General features: G+C 49.3%; 1 pseudogene; it reads right to left on the bottom strand.

Annotated features, from left to right (window-relative positions):
- Positions 1-738: 738 nt before the first annotated feature.
- Positions 739-13,654, bottom strand: part of LOC134375755 (rho GTPase-activating protein 20-like) — a 101,281-nt pseudogene continuing 88,365 nt past the window's right edge.

The following is a 13,654-nucleotide window of genomic DNA, read 5'->3' on the forward strand; positions in this document are numbered from 1 at the left end:
TTGCTCTATTTAAGCCCTCCATAAACTGGATGATGCCCACCCATATAGGGGAAGGCAACTTATATTACTGAATCTACTGATTCAAATGCTAATCTTGTCTTGAAACACCCTCATGGACATACTCAAAAATAATATTTAATTTGGGCACCCCATGGCAAATCAAATTGAAATATAAAATTAACATCATACTTAGTACAGGCAATTGAAATAATGAATTACTTAATATTAAGTCCTCAATACATTCCATAATTAAACTCATTTGTTTATGCTGTAGAGAAAATATTCCTTTCTTAGGTCAGGAATATTATCTATGTAAGGCTTCCAGATATATTAAGTTGGCTACTTTCGTTTTTCATGATCAAGATTTGTTTTTCCCAGAGTAATAAAATCTGAGGTGGTGAGGGGACGGTATACTTACTAAATATTATATTAAAGTGCATGGCCTTTCCACTCTCCTCCCCAGAAAATGTAGTTAGGGGAGAACTTGAGGATAATCACTCACTGAACTGTTCCAAACACACAGACACTGAGACTAGACTGGATTAACATTTACTGTTTTGGTTTGCAGAAAATCAGAAAAACTGAATAGTAAATATGCAAGAGCTCACCTAGGTGCTGTAATGTGCCTGGCACCATGAAAGACCAGAGCAAGGGTAGATAACCTTTTTTTACCAGTGTTAATTGAGCTAGGGTCTTCGAGGAACTAGTAGGTAGAAGAGAAGAAATGAGATGGCAGAGTTATACAGTTCATACATTTAACGTTTATTGGCTGTCATTCATCAGGGTTTGCTTTTCGTCAAGTACAATAAACTCCTTGTTTCCTCAACTTGGCCTACTCAGTTTCCTTTCCTGCTTTCTATTTTGTGGTGATCTGTGTTCTCACCATAGTCATTTCCCTTTGTAGCATGAACTCTTCATGCCCCATGCTTCTATCATTCCTATAGTGACAAATCCCAGATTGAAGTACAGTCCATTTATCTACGGAAATTCAGATAACGAACCAATTTTCTCATCGAGATCTCCATCACAGAATTCATCCTACTTTTAAAACCTGATGCATCCTTGGCAATGAACCCACCAATTGCCCACCAACACAGTGAAGGTGACCTATCCTCTCAACACATAATCAGCAGGTGAGCCCCAGAAGGGTGGCATAGAACTGCCAGGCTGTAGTAGGGTTTTAATAAAATTTCTTGATAATTACATTTTCTTCAGGTTTTGCTAGTTGTTACATACAGAAGATAGAGTAGTGAAAGAGAAAATATAACTGCTGACAAATATTTTGACATCTAAAGAAAACAGGAAATAAGACATAAAGATCTTCAAAAGTTTTTTCTTAATTATATATATGGTGCAGGCTCAAATACATTTTTATGGTTTCTTTTACTAAAACCAATGTTTAAAACCCATTTTGAGTTTTTACTGAATAAACTGGCAGGAAAGTAAAATACAGGCATTTAGGATTCAGAAATGACTAATACTTTTACTGCCTTTAAAGTCTTATAGGCAGTTTCAGTAGTATGCTAAATTAAGTATATGCTTTTATTATCTTTAAATTTGGGGGAATTTATCAATTTTTATAAGAATTCCAGATGGCTGACACATTCAATTTATTTGGAAGATCCTGTTGTAGGTTGTGTAGCTCGTTTCCCTCTTTGACCTTAAACTTGCAAAAGTAGCTTTAAAGACATAATTCTTTTTGCCTCAAAACCAGCAGATACCATAAGTCACATTTGCCACTAGGTAACAGTAAGGTATAGCTCAGGCTAAAAGTAAGATGACTGATTTAAATGGGGCTCTGCTTGTGATTTTACATCATGCATTTTCAAATTCATGAAAGTATTAGCAATAATTCATAAGTATTAGCAATAATTATCCTTATGCTACCTATCCCAGATATCTTGTACAAAGGGGTCATAATAACTATCATCTTTATATTATTAGCCCAGTTCTTGTTCTCGTAGATGTCGGATCCTCATTGTGGTTAAATGTCTTTGGTTAAATGTCTGGGCTGGCCATATCCTCCATTCTCTGATAGCCGGCTGAGGCTCTTCCCCAACGCAGAACTCTAGAAAAGCCCTGACCTACAAGCTTGACTTCCTTGTGGGACTTCATACACAGTTTGACTGCGCTGTCTACTAGGCTGAATGGAGAGCTGCTGTGTCTCTCTGATTCCTGGGAGGGAGAAGAATTATATGAATGGGTTGTCTGCACAGTACCAAGTCCTTCCACTGCCTTCATGGGCATGTCTTTCTGTCTCTCTTCCAGTGAGCTGGCTTCTGCAACACCAGAAGCATGAGGAGGTGGCTCTGAAAGTCCTTTTAGAGAACCTATTTTATTTTCCTCTGGCCTGGCTGCCTTTGCTTTCGTTTTGAGGGACCAGTTTCTCAAACTGGCTATACCATTTCTCAACCATGTGTTGAGGTGAAGAGTTATAGAATGCATTCGTGAATGCCACCCTACACTATCCTTATTTGTATTGACGAGGTGGCTGCTGCCCTGCCCTGATGACGGACCAGGCATTCCAGAAATGAAGTTGGAACTGCTAAAGTCAGAAGAAAGCTCTCCCTGTTTTCTTTGAGCCTGAAAATTGCAATCTATTGGAGAGGGAGTTTCAGTGGGTGTAAACACGGAATGTTCAGAAATCTGAGAAAAAGGACTGTCCTGACAGCTCGCTGATGAGCCAGATGCGGAAGTGCCTGGGGAGGATAAGCTGGAACAGCTAGTCTTTGGGCAAAAGCTTAATCTTGGGGGTAAAACCTTCTCAGAGTTTTGGTTTGTGGCACTACTCTTGCCCAACTCAATCCCCATGACCAAACTCTGATTAATAAGCTTTTGACCCTCCATTTGCAAAGACTTATGCTGTTTGAGATAATCCTCCTCTCCCTGCAAGAGACCAGCTTCACAGCTGGTTTTATGTTGTTTCTTTGAATCAATCCCCCTGAGATAGATCAGTTTGCAGTGCTGGTTATCTATGTTGGGCTCTGAGCAGTGCCAGTGTGTCCTTGAACTCTTGAGGGTACCTGTTGTGTGTGGCAGGGAGTATCCCGATGTACCTTCATCAAAGGGCTGGTTCCTGGAATGATCTTGTGAGGACATATGACTATATGATGCCACAGAAAAGGACACTGGCTTGGACTTAGGGAAAAGTTTTTCATGATTTCCTTCAGTACCAGACATGCTTTTGTTCTTAATGTTTTGATTGGTGGCATTTTTCTTGCTGACATTGGTGCTTGTGACTGAACTCTGTTTAAAACATATCTTGGACTTAGGGAAAAGTTTTTCATGATTTCCTTCAGTACCAGACATGCTTTTGTTCTTAATGTTTTGATTGGTGGCATTTTCCTTGCTGACATTAGTGCTTGTGACTGAACTCTGTTTAAAACATATCTTGGACTTAGGGAAAAGTTTTTCATGATTTCCTTCAGTACCAGACATGCTTTTCTTCTTAATGTTTTGATTGGTGGCATTTCTCTTGCTGACATTAGTGCTTGTGACTGAACTCTGTTTAAAACATATCTTGGACTTAGGGAAAAGTTTTTCATGATTTGCTTCAGTACCAGATATGCTTTTCTTCTTAATGTTTTGATTGGTGGCATTTTCCTTGCTGACATTAGTGCTTGTGACTGAACTCTGTTTAAAACATATCTTGGACTTAGGGAAAAGTTTTTCATGATTTCCTTCAGTACCAGACATGCTTTTCTTCTTAATGTTTTGATTGGTGGCATTTTCCTTGCTGACATTAGTGCTTGTGACTGAACTCTGTTTAAAACATATCTTGGACTTAGGGAAAAGTTTTTCATGATTTCCTTCAGTACCAGACATGCTTTTCTTCTTAATGTTTTGATTGGTGGCATTTTCGTTGCTGACATTAGTGCTTGTGACTGAACTCTGTTTAAAACATATCTTGGACTTAGGGAAAAGTTTTTCATGATTTCCTTCAGTACCAGACATGCTTTTCTTCTTAATGTTTTGATTGGTGGCATTTTCCTTGCTGACATTAGTGCTTGTGACTGAACTCTGTTTAAAACATATCTTGGACTTAGGGAAAAGTTTTTCATGATTTCCTTCAGTACCAGACATGCTTTTCTTCTTAATGTTTTGATTGGTGGCATTTTCCTTGCTGACATTAGTGCTTGTGACTGAACTCTGTTTAAAACATATCTTGGACTTAGGGAAAAGTTTTTCATGATTTCCTTCAGTACCAGACATGCTTTTCTTCTTAATGTTTTGATTGGTGGCATTTTCCTTGCTGACATTAGTGCTTGTGACTGAACTCTGTTTAAAACATATCTTGGACTTAGGGAAAAGTTCTTCATGATTTGCTTCAGTACCAGACATGTTTTTCTTCTTAATGTTTTGATTGGTGGCATTTTTCTTGCTGACATTAGTGCTTGTGACTGAACTCTGTTTAAAACATATCTTGGACTTAGGGAAAAGTTTTTCATGATTTCCTTCAGTACCAGACATGCTTTTGTACTTAATGTTTTGATTGGTGGCATTTTCCTTGCTGACATTAGTGCTTGTGACTGAATTCTGTTTAAAACATATCTTGGACTTAGGGAAAAGTTCTTCATGATATGCTTCAGTACCAGACATGCTTTTCTTCTTAATGTTTTGATTGGTGGCATTTTCCTTGCTGACATTAGTGCTTGTGACTGAACTCTGTTTAAAACATATCTTGGACTTAGGGAAAAGTTCTTCATGATTTGCTTCAGTACCAGACATGCTTTTCTTCTTAATGTTTTGATTGGTGGCATTTTCCTTGCTGACATTAGTGCTTGTGACTGAACTCTGTTTAAAACATATCTTGGACTTAGGGAAAAGTTTTTCATGATTTCCTTCAGTACCAGACATGCTTTTCTTCTTAATGTTTTGATTGGTGGCATTTTTCTTGCTGACATTAGTGCTTGTGACTGAACTCTGTTTAAAACATGTCTTATCCCCTTCCTGGAGAGATTGATTCTGCTTCAGATAATCCTCATCTTTTTGAGAGAAAATTGCAACATGGCTGGACTTGCGTAATTTTTTCTGATATAACTCCTTGAGAGAGGAAAGCTTAGAATCTAGATAGTTGGTGCAGGGCTTCGAGCAGCGCTGGAGTCGACTCAGGGTTTTTGGAGCATCTGTTGCATCTGAGGACAGGTAGCTGGGTGAGCACAAGTCAGATGGGGCACTGAAATGCTCCTGCAGTGGAAGAGCCTCTCTGTACATCACTATAGCGGTCATCAGCTTGGATTCAAGAGGCTGGTTCCTTTGAATGTCTTCATCTTTAGACTGGTCTAAGTCAAAGTCACTCGGGGTTAAAAAGCCTTCAACCTCAGGCTGGTCAAGGTCTTCCATCTCAGGCTGCTCAAGGCCATCAGCCTCAAGCTGGTCAGGGCCTTCGACCTGAGGCTGGTCAGGGTCCACAGCCTGCGGCGGGTCAGGGTCCTCGCCCTCAGGCTGGTCAAGGCCTTCGACCTCAGGCTGGTCAAGGCCTTCCATTTCAGGCTGGTTAAGGATTTCAGCCTCAGGCTGGTCAAGGCCTTTGACCTGAGCCTGGTCAAGGCCTTCGGCCTCAGGCTGGTCAAGGCCTTCCGCTTCAGGCTGGTCAAGGCCTTCGGCCTCAGGCTGGTCAAGGTCTTCCATCTCAGGCTGGTCAAGGCCTTTGGCCTCAGGCTGGTAATGGTCTTCCATCTCAGGCTGGTCAAGGCTTTCGACGTCAGGCTGGTCAAGGCCTTCTGCCTCAGGCTGATCAAGGTTTTCAGCCTCAGCCTGGTCAGGGCCTTCGGCCTCAGGCTGGTCAGTGCCTTCGGCCTCAGGCTGGTCAAGGCCTTCGGCCTGCGGCTGGTCAGGGCCTTCGACCTCAGGCTGGTCAGGGTCTTCCATCTCAGGCTGGTCAAGGCCGTCCATCTCAGGCTGGTCAAGGCCTTCAGCCTCAGGCTCGTCAAGGCCTTCGACCTGAGACTGGTCAAGGCCTTCGGCCTCAGGATGGTCAAGGCTTTTGGCCTCAGGCTGGTCAGGGCCATCCACCTGAGGCTGGTCAAGGCCTTCAACCTCAGGCTGGTCAGGGTCTTCGGTCTGAGGCTGGTCAGGGTCTTCGACCTCAAGCTGGTCAGGGTCTTCTATGTCAGGCTGGTCAAGGCTTTCGGCCTCAGGCTGGTCAGGGTCTTCGGCCTCAGGCTGGTCAAGGCCTTCCAGCTCAGGCTGGTCAAGGCCTTCGGCCTCAGACTGGTCAAGGCTATACACCTCAGGCTGGTCAGGGCCTTCAACCTGAGGCTGGTCAAGGCCGTCCACCTCAAGCTGGTCAGTGCCTTCGGCCTCAGGCTGGTCAAGGCCTTGGGCCTGCGGCTGGTCAGGGCCTTCGACCTCAGGCTGGTCAGGGACTTCCATCTCAGCCTGGTCAAGGCCGTCAGCCTCAGGCTCGTCAAGGCTTTCGGCCTCAGACTGGTCAGGGCCATCCACCTGAGGCTGGTCAGGACCTTCAACCTCAGGCTGGTCAGGGTCTTCTGCCTGAGGCTTGTCAGGGTCTTTGACCTCAAGCTGGTCAGGGTCTTCTATCTCAGGCTGGTCAAGGCCTTTGGCCTCAGGCTGGTCAGGGCTTTCAGCCTCAGGCTGGTCAGGGTCTTCGGCCTCAGGCTGGTCAAGGCCTTCCAGCTCAGGCTGGTCAGGGCCTTCGACCTGAGGCTGGTCAGAGTCTTCGGCCTGAGGCTGGTCAGGGCCTTCCATCTCAGGCAGCTCAAGGCCTTCGGCCTCAGGCTGGTAAGGGCTTTCGGCCTCAGACTGTTCAGGGCCTTCGGCCTGAGGCTGGTCAGGGCCTTCAACCTGAGGCTGGTAAGGGCCTTCGGCCTCAGGCTGGTCAGCGCCTTCGGCCTCTGGCTGGTCAGGGTCTTCGGCCTCTGGCTGGTCAAGGCCTTCGGCATCAGGCTGGTCAAGGTCTCCCATCTCAGGCTGGTCAAGGCCTTCCATCTCAGGCTGGTCAAGGGTATCCACCTCAGGCTCCTCAAGGCCTTCGACCTCAGGCTGGTCAAGGCCTTCCAGCTCAGGCTGGTCAGGGCCTTCGACCTGAGGCTGGTCAGAGTCTTCGGCCTGAGGCTGGTCAGGGCCTTCCATCTCAGGCTGCTCAAGGCCTTCGGCCTCAGGCTGGTAAGGGCTTTCGGCCTCAGACTGTTCAGGGCCTTCGGCCTGAGGCTGGTCAGGGCCTTCAACCTGAGGCTGGTAAGGGCCTTCGGCCTCAGGCTGGTCAGCGCCTTCGGCCTCAGGCTGGTCAGCGCCTTCGGCCTCTGGCTGGTCAGGGTCTTCGGCCTCTGGCTGGTCAAGGCCTTCGGCATCAGGCTGGTCAAGGTCTCCCATCTCAGGCTGGTCAAGGCCTTCGACCTCAGGCTTGTCAAGGCCTTCCATCTCAGGCTGGTCAAGGGTATCCACCTCAGGCTCCTCAAGGCCTTCGACCTCAGGCTGGTCAAGGCCGTCCTCCTCAGGCTGCTCAAGGCCTTCGGCCTGAGGCTGGTCAGGGTCTTCGGCCTGAGGCTGGTCAAGGTCTTCGACCTCAAGCTGGTCAGGGTCTTCCATCTCAGGCTGCTCAACGCCTTCGGCCTCAGTCTGGTCAGAGCCTTCAACCTGAGGCTGTTCAGGGCATTCGGCCTGAGGCTGGTCAGGGCCTTCAAACTGAGGCTGTTCAGGGCCTTCGGCCTGAGGCTGGTCAGAGCCTTTGAACTGAGGCTGGTCAGGGCCTTCGGCCTCAGGGTGGTCAGGGCCTTCGGCCTCAGGCTGGTCAAGGTCTTCCATCTCAGGCTGGTCAAGGCCTTTGACCTCAGGCTGTTCAAGGCCATCGGCCTCAGGCTGGTCAAGGCCTTCCGCCTCAGGCTGGCCAAGGCCATCCGCCTCAGGCTGGTCACGGCCTTCAACCTGAGGCTGGTCAGGGCCTTCGGCGTGAGGCTGGTCAGGGTCTTCCATCTCATGCTGGTCAGGGTCTTCCATCCCAGGCTGGTCAAGGTCTTCCATCTCAGGCTGGTCAAGGGCTTTGACCTCAGGCTGGTCAAGGTCTTCCATCTCAGGCTGGTCAAGGCCTTCGACCTCAGGCTGGTCAAGGCCTTTCACCTCAGGCTGGTGAAGGCTTTCGGTCTCAGGCTGGTAAAAGTCTTCCATCTCAGGCTGGTCAAGGCCTTCGACCTCAGGCTGGTCAAGGCCTTCGACCTCAGGCTGGTCAAGGCTTTCGGCCTCAGGCTGGTCAAGACCGTTCGCCTGAGGCTGGTCAGGGTCTTCCATCTCAGGCTGGTCAAGGCCATCAGCCTCAAGCTGGTCAGGGCCTTCAACCTGAGGCCGGTCAGGGTCCTCGGCCTCAGGCTGGTCAAGGCCTTCGACCTCAGGCTGGTCAAGGCCTTCCATTTCAGGCTGGTCAAGGACTTCAGCCTCAGGCTGGTCAAGGCCTTTGACCTGAGGCTGGTAAAGGCCTTTGGCCTCAGGCTGGTCAGGGTCTTCCATCGCAGGCTGGTCAAGGCCTTTGGCCTCAGGCTGGTAAAGGTCTTCCATCTCAGGCTGGTCTAGGCCTTCAACCTCATGCTGGTCAAGGCCTTCCGCCTCAGGGTGGTCAAGGCTTTTGGCCTCAGCCTCGTCAGGGCCTTCGGCCTCAGGCTGGTCAGGGCCTTCGACCTGAGGCTGGTCACGGTTTTCGACCTCAACCTGTTCAGGGTCTTCGATCTCAGGCTGCTTAAGGCCTTCGGCCTCAGGCTGGTCAAGGCTATCCGCCTCAGGCTGCTCAAGGCCTTCGGCCTCAGGCTGGTCAAGGCTATCCGCCTCAGGCTGCTCAAGGCCTTCGGCCTCAGGCTGGTCAAGGCTATCCGCCTCAGGCTGCTCAAGGCCTTCGGCCTCAGGCTGGTAAGGGCTTTCGGCCTCAGGCTGGTCAGAGCCTTCGACCTGAGGCTGTTCATGGCCTTCAGCCTGAGGCTGGTCAGGGCCTTCGACCTGAGGCTGGTCAGCGCCTTCGGCCTCAGGCAGGTCAGGGCCTTCAGCCTCAGGCTGGTCAGGGCCTTCGGCCTCTGGCTGGTCAAGGCCTTCCATCTCAGGCTGGTCAAGGCCTTCGGCCTCAGGCTGGTCAAGGCTATCCGCCTCAGGCTGGTCAAGGCCTTTGACCTCGGGCTGGTCAAGGCCATCCGCCTCAGGCTGGTCAAGGCCTTCGGCCTCAGGCTGGTCAGTGTCTTCGACCTCAAGCTGGTCAGGGTCTTCAATCTCAGGCTGGTCAAGGCCTTCGGCCTCAGGCTGGTCAGGGCCTTCGACCTCAGGCTGGTCAGGGCCTACGGCCTGAGGCTGGTCAGGGCCTTCGAACTGAGGCTGGTCAGGGCCTTCGGCCTCAGGCTGGTCAGGGCCTTTGGCCTCAGGGTGGTCAAGGCATTCTGCCTCAGGCTGGTCAAGGTCTTCCATCTCAGGCTGGTCAAGGCCTTCGACCTCAGGCTGTTCAAGGCCATCGGCCTCAGGCTGGTCAAGGCCTTCTGCCTCAGGCTGGTCACGGCCTTCGGCCTGAGGCTGGTCAGGGTCTTCCATCTCACGCTGGTCAGGGCCTTCCATCTCAGGTTGATCAAGGTCTTCCATCTCAGGCTGGTCAAGGCCTTCACCCTCAGGCTGGTCAAGGCCTTCGACCTCAGGCTGGTCAAGGTCTTCCATCTCAGGCTGGTCAAGGTCTTCCGCCTCAGGCTGGTCACGGGCTTCGGCCTGAGGCTGGTCAGGGTCTTCCATCTCATGCTGGTGAGGGCCTTCCATCTCAGGCTGGTCAAGGCCTTCCGCCTCAAGCTGGTCAAGGCTTTCCGCCTCAGGCTGGTGAAGGCCGTTCGCCTGAGGCTGGTCAGGGTCTTCCATCTCAGGCTGGTCAAGGCCATCAGCCTCAAGCTGGTCAGGGCCTTTGACCTGAGGCTGGTCAGGGTCCTCGGCCTCAGGCTGGTCAGGGCCTTCGACCTCAGGCTGGTAAAGGCCTTCCATTTCAGGCTGGTCAGGGACTTCAGCCTCAGGCTGGTGAAGGCCTTCGGACTCAGGCTGGTCAGGGTCTTCCATCTCAGGCTGGTCAAGGCCTTCGGCCTCAGGCTGGTAAAGGTCTTCCATCTCAGGCTGGTCAAGGCCTTCAACTTCAGGCTGGTCAAGGCCTTCAACCTCAGGCTGGTCAAGGCCTTCTGCCTCATGCTGGTCAAGGCTTTTGGCCTCAGCCTGGTCAGGGCCTTCGACCTGAGGCTGCTCAAGTCCGTCCGCCGCAGGCTGGTCAGTGCCTTCGGCCTGAGGCTGGTCAGGGTCTTCGGCCTGCGGCTGTTCAGGGTCTTCGACCTCAGGCTGGTCAGGGTCTTCCATCTCAGGCTGGTCAAGGCCTTCAACCTCAGGCTCATCAAGGCCATTGACCTGAGACTGGTCAAGGCCTTCAGCCTCAGGATGGTCAAGGCCATCGGCCTCAGGCTGGTCAGGGCCTTCAGCCTCAGGCTGGTAAGGGCTTTCGGCCTCAGGCTGGTCAGGGCCTTCAACCTGAGGCTGGTCAGGGCCTTCGGCCTCAGGCTGGTCAGGGCCTTCAACCTGAGGCTGGTCAGGGTCTTCGGCCTGAGGCTGGTCTGGGTCTTCGACCTCAAGCTGGTCAGGGTCTTCCATCTCAGGCTGGTCAAGGCCTTCGGCCTCAGGCTGGTAAAGGTCTTCCATCTCAGGCTGGTCAAGGCCTTCAACTTCAGGCTGCTCAAGGCCTTCGACCTCAGGCTGGTCAAGGCCATTGGCCTCACGCTGGTCACGGTCTTCCATCTGAGGCTGCTCAAGGCCTTCGGCCTGAGGCTGGTCAGGGTCTTCGACCCCAAGCTGGTCAGGGTCTTCCATCTCAGGCTGGTAAGGGCTTTCGGCCTCAGGCTGGTCAGAGCCTTCGACCTGAGGCTGTTCAGGGCCTTCGGCCTGAGGCTGGTCAAGGCCATCCGCCTCAGGCTGGTCACGGCCTTCGGCCTGAGGCTGGTCAGGGCCTGCGACCTGAGGCTGGTCAGGGCCATCGGCCTGAGGCTGGTCAGGGTCTTCGACCTCAGGCTGGTCAGGGTCTTCCATCTCAGGCTGGTCAAGGCCATCAGCCTCAGGCTGGTCAGGGTCTTCGACCTCAGGCTGGTCAGGGTCTTCCATCTCAGGCTGGTCAGGGCCTTCGACCTGAGGCTGGTCAGGGCCTTCGGCCTGAGGCTGGTCAGGGTCTTCCATCTCGGGCTGGTCAAGGCCTTCGGCCTCAGGCAGGTCAAGGCCTTCGGCCTCAGGCTGGTCAAGGCCTTCCATCTCAGGCTGTTCAAGGTCTTCGGTCTCAGGCTGCTCAAGGCCTTCCGCCTCAGGCTGGTCAGGGCCTTTGGCCTCAGGCTGGTCAGGGCCGTCCGCCTCAGGCTGGTAAGGGCCTTCGACCTGATGCTGGTCAGGGCCTTTGGCCTGAGGCTGGTCAGGGTCTTCCATCTCAGGCTGGTCAAGCCCTTCGGCCTCAGGCTGGTCAAGGCCTTCAACCTGAGGCTGGTCAAGGCCTTCCGCCCCAGGCTGGTCAAGGCCTTCAACCTCAGGCTGGTCAAGGTCTTCCATCTCAGGCTGGTCAAGGTCTTCAGCCTCAAGCTGGTCAAGGCCTTCGGCCTTAGGCTGGTCAAGACTATGGTCACTGAGGGTTAAGACAGAGTCCATCCTTCTGCTACTCTGGTCAAGTTTATTTGCCAAGTCACTACATGGAGCATCCACATCCCCATTTACTTCATTTTCCAAGCTGTCATGGGAAGAGTCACTTGGTTGGAAGCAAGAGATAGCTGTCAAAAAAAAAACCAGACCATGGTTAACATATTTACTTACCATAAATATAGCCCAAGCTGCCTTAAACACAAACTATGGTGCTTAGTTAAATTCTCTTTTCACATAGAGTGTTCAAATCTCTACTCTCAGGAAAGAAAGATTCTGTCACAATCTTCTCAATTGTTAGTGCAGAAGAAAAATAAACTGTTGGGGTATACTGTAATAAACTTATCTCAGTTCCTGACAAAACGTTTCTTAAGGTTTTCTCAAAACAGTGAAAATGTTATAAGACCATGAAAAGGTTAAAAAAAAAAACCCAAACCAAAACAACAGCATAAGGGAATTAATACTAGGTATACCCAGATTCCAAATAAGACTGCCTTCAACATGGATTGTTGGTGTTTATACATGATTAACTGTAGTCTTGGGGAAACCATTTACTAACCCTATTAGTTCCTCTTTTACAAAGTTCTTTAATATCCATTACCTTAGTTAACCTTTACAATAATCATTAAGTTAGATTTTATTGTTTTCCACATTTTACAGATGAAGATACTGATGTTCAGTGGCATAGAATAATTGGTCAAGGATGACATAACTGGCAGTAGAGGAATTCTGGAAGGTTGTATGTCTTTGAATTCAGCACTTCCCCCACAAAATGATGCTAGTTTTCAAACTGTTTCATAGCACACTAGAATCCTGAGGTGTCTCAGGGACCAGTAAGAGGAAGGAGAAAAAGGAAAACAAGAACAAAAAACAGGTCTGCCTCTACTGCCTCTGGGCCTTCTACCCTAGTTTTAACAACAGCAATTCTATTATATATAGTAGGATTCTTCATAAAGTTTTACTAAAAAAAAAAAAAAAAAAGCTTCAAACTATAATGCCACAGCACGCTGCCATTAAACATTTCTTGAAGGCTGGGACCTCATCTTACACATTTCTTAACCCCACCACACTGCTAATATACCCTGACCTATATAGCAGGACTTCTAAGGAAGGAACAGAGGCCCTGGGCCCCAGTGACCCAGGTCAGAGGCCTCTTTCACCTCAGCTGCTGTGGGCTTCTGGGCAACCACTGTCCCAGCATCTTCACAGACAAAATCTCTCTTTCTCACAAAAACCAACCCAATTATTCACAATACCTGAGGCATTCTCTCTAGTGTCACATCTCACTGAAGTCTCTCCTAAGAGGGAAGTAATTTCTTCACCAAATATCGTGCAGCAATTTTCAATCAGAAACTGTACAAGCAGGGGAACCTGTAAAAAAGGGAGAATGAACTGCTACTTTTCATATAACGTTTATAAATCACATTTTATGTGAATCTTGATTTTAACAAAAAATACTAAAGTATCCTGAGAAATTTATATGCTTTAAAAGTATACAAAATTTTCCCCTAAAAAATACTTTCAAGAGAAGTTTGGACATAGAACTTAATTTTAATCAGTGGCCTAAAATTATTTGTGTACTTGGCTTAATGCTAACATTTTATACCAATAGCTCTGTTTGTAAAATTGGGATAATTTCAAGTATTCTCTATAGGGTGTTTGGGATGAAGAAATATATTTTGTTATTAAAATTTGTAAAGTATTATTACAAGATAAAGACTTATGCAAAGTACTTCTTGTGTAAAGGACAGCTTGTCCTAAGCTTGGGAAGAGGGCTCCTCTGTGGGTATATTGTGAAGGACAGAGACAGCTAGAAAGAACATTTGTGTTTTTCCTGACTAGTGTCTACCTATGCACTTGTCTGACTAGCTTATCCACTGTTGCCTTCCATAAGCTTCCTAACTGAAAGTGCTTGTGGGGGTAAGAGTTTACTAGGGGGCTTTGTGCATCCATTGAGATGTACTGGAACCTTTCTGTAGTTTCTTACCCCAGTAGCTGAGGCCAAGGGGCAGGAGGAATGTTGGGAGCAAAGGAA

This window comes from Cynocephalus volans, chromosome 4 (assembly GCF_027409185.1).
Source record: "Cynocephalus volans isolate mCynVol1 chromosome 4, mCynVol1.pri, whole genome shotgun sequence".
In the NCBI taxonomy this organism is placed as follows: domain Eukaryota; kingdom Metazoa; phylum Chordata; class Mammalia; order Dermoptera; family Cynocephalidae; genus Cynocephalus; species Cynocephalus volans.